Here is a 3,298-nt window from a genome sequence, read left to right as displayed (position 1 = left end):
AAACCTAAAGTGGCTAAACCCCTGAAAGAAAGTCTCTTTGTTCAGTGTCATCAGAATATTGTTTATTTTCTTTCATATCTGTGCCCAGCTTCATTGGACTCACACCTGCAAGCAGAATGTTGATGAAATTTGTGCATTTTTCAATCTGAAAGGCTCTGAACTCCACTGGAGACTTACTGAATTGCTAATACAATACAATAAGTTTATTTTCTTTCTGCTTAAACTTTTCATAAGTGGATCTGCTATTTGCAAAGAAGAATTGTGACTGAGATGAGCTGTTTATAATAGTAATTCAAATATCTTAAAATGATAGGCAATTTATCAATATATTTATTTCATCAACAAATTAAGAGAAAACACATATGATTACATTGACAATACAAAAATGACAGTTGATTATGCTGAAAATATGTGTAGTAAACACCTAAGCAAAATAGCAGTAGACTTTTTCACCAAAAGGTTAATGACAATCCTGTTCAAACTCTCTATATATTATATAAATGGAAACTACTATATAGCTGTAAAACCAGCAGTACATCTGGAGATATATGTAAAGACAGAGAGAGTAGAATTTTTCATACCGACAAAAATTGCAAAGTGAATGTCCTTCAATGAGAGAATGGTTAAATAAACAATGACCTATCTCAAAAATGCAACATTATTAAGCTATTTAAATGAATGATTATTCCAAATGATTTGTAGTAATTCCATCAGGTGTTATTGAGTGAAAATAGAAAGATACAGGGTAAACTGTGAAATATCTTCATGTTTAAAAAAAAATCAAAATATGACCAAAATATTCCATATATATGTATACCATATAAATACATACAGACGTATAGAGAGTTACATAACTCAAAAGAAGAAAAGGAAGGAACAAACCTTGGTTCTTTAGCATGGATTAGAGCTTGGTCATGGGCTGGGGAGAAGCTAAGGAGGGAAGGACAGGGGTTTTTATTGGAGTAGGTGGAAGATTTGGGGGGAGGTAAGAAAAAAATTTTTTAGGGAAAAAAAGAAACAGAGATACAGAAAACACAAAAATAAAAGAAAGATGACATCAATACGTAAAGCGGCACGTATATAATTCCTTTCATGTAATTTGCAAGCATTGTATATGTAGGTTTCTTCAAAGCATAAATATATGGAGGTAAATATTGTGAGCATCTCCCTAAGTGATGACTATGTGCCTTTGGGATGGAACATGGTAGGAGAGCATGATCAGATCACTGCTGTTTGTTTTTACTGTTATTTTCAATGTTAGCCTTTAATGTTGTTTGACATTTTAAATTACATATATCCTTTTGAGAAAATTAATACAAAATAGTTTAGATTTCTCCCTCCAGCCATGACCGTATCCAGGAAGAAGGCCAGAGCTGCAGCCTGGCAGGAGCCTCCCTCGGGCAACAGCTCTGCCTGCGCTGGGCGCAGGAAATGAAGCAGGCCCCTCCAGCAGGAGGCGCAAGCGGCAGAAGCACTGCAACAGCAGCGGCTGCAAGGACAGCAGCAAAGACCTTAAGGACAGTCTGGAGCTTCACTGGGTCCCCCGTGGGGACGGGATCAGGCACGCGGCAAGACCAGCAGCGGCGGGCAAGGCGGGGCAGCGTGACCGTGGTCATTACTCAGCCTAAGTACACCGAGAAACACGTCAAACTTGAAGGGTCGAAGTACAACAGGCAACTTTTGATTTTGAGGGCAGCCAACTGGGACTTGATTGGTTGAAAGGAAGTGCCTAAACAGCAAAAGTTGCTTACGGCAATCTTGGTCATAATTTGTGAGGGGCCTCAGACATATGGGTACCTGGTAGGGTCCAGGTGTGGACAGTGGTTTCTCATCAGTGTGCTGCTCACAGCCTCCTCATTACCATGCAAGAGAAGCCGTGGAACTGCCGTGGACAAAAGAAGGGGCATCTGGGACATGACAACACCAAGAGAGTGGAAGACCCCAAACTCATCAAAGGTCTCAGCCACGAAGTGATCCTGCCAGCAGCATGTGGGCAGAACCGCACACTGACCTTGACAGAAACCAGCTCCTTGTTCACATTTGGGGAGAACAAGATGGCTTAGCTGGGCCTTGGCAACCAGACCTATGCTGTCCACAGCTCGGCACAAAGTACAAAGGCCAGCCCATTACCAAAATGGCCTGTGGAACTGAATTCAGTGTTATAATGGACTGCAAAGGAAACCTCTGTTCCTTCGGGTGCCCTGAAGATGGTCAGCTGGGACACAATTGGATGGGAAGTTCATCACCCTGATGCAGCCATTAGAGGATGACTGCAAACTGGTGCCCCTGTGATTGGCTGTCTTCATCCAGAAAACAAAAGATGGGCAGATTCTGTCTGTACCAAACAGTTGAATGAGACACACTAACCACACGCTGGTTGGTTGAATGGCACTAACCACACGCTGGTTCGGGACTCCCAGAAGCAAGCCCTCTCAGGGCTTCATTGGCTATGGCTGGCTGGGCCATGTAGAGCAGAAAGTTGAGACTGTTGCCCCTCGCCAGGTGAAGCTGTTTGACTTCCCTGGGCGTGGGGTGCCCCAGATCTATGCTGGTTATGATGGCTACACCTGCTCCTTTGCTGACAGTGAAGTGGGTGGTCTGTTTTTCTGAGGGGCCAACACTTCCTGTGAGTCTACCATGTACCCAAAAGCAGGGCAGAACCTCTGTGTCTAGAGAATCTGGAGCTGGCTTGTCAAAAGAGCAGCATCATTGCATAACAGCATCGCCAGCTGGGGCTTTGTTGCCAACATTCGGGCAACTGGCCTACAGGGACCAGAAACCAAAGTCTTTATAGTCCCCTGTCCAACCAGAGCCTGTCACAGCAGTTGCCAGTTAGACATTGATCAGCCAGCCGTCAAGTGCATTCTCTGGTCCTTACAAGAAGGATCAGCCCTTTATCTAACAGCCTTTATTGCCTTTAAGCTTCAGTCTTTCTTTCTCTCCCAGACCCAGACACTGACTAGCACTGGCCAGCCTTTCTGGGACTGGGAGTAGTGCTCTTCACTCAGCTGTCTTTAGTCTCCTTTGCTTGGCTGTGGTACCACAGAGTTGGGGTTATTGAAGAGTCCCCTTCCTCGCTTGTCAGCACTGATGCTGTGACCACTACCTGTGTCCCTGTCAAGTGCCCTGTGCTGGAGCTTGGCACAGTGTGTGCTGTGCAGCATTAGTTACAAGGTGCTCTTTCCCCATCCTCCCCTCACTTGAGCTCAAGAGAGGCAACAGCTCTGGCTGGAGGGTCCTTGTTTCCCGAGGATTTGCACTCGTTTGGGTGCTTTACAGTAATTAATTAGTTCACTGG

The 3,298-nt window shown here is 44.4% G+C and overlaps 1 pseudogene; it reads left to right on the top strand.

The window, feature by feature from the left end:
• Positions 1–1,862: 1,862 nt before the first annotated feature.
• On the top strand, positions 1,863–2,794 carry LOC111545155 (annotated as a pseudogene).
• The last annotated feature ends 504 nt before the right edge of the window (positions 2,795–3,298 follow it).

The sequence above is a fragment of the Piliocolobus tephrosceles genome, chromosome 2 (genome assembly GCF_002776525.5).
Source record: "Piliocolobus tephrosceles isolate RC106 chromosome 2, ASM277652v3, whole genome shotgun sequence".
Lineage (NCBI taxonomy): Eukaryota > Metazoa > Chordata > Mammalia > Primates > Cercopithecidae > Piliocolobus > Piliocolobus tephrosceles.
Note: the sequence above shows the minus strand (reverse complement) of the source record. Positions and strands in the feature narration are given on the sequence as shown.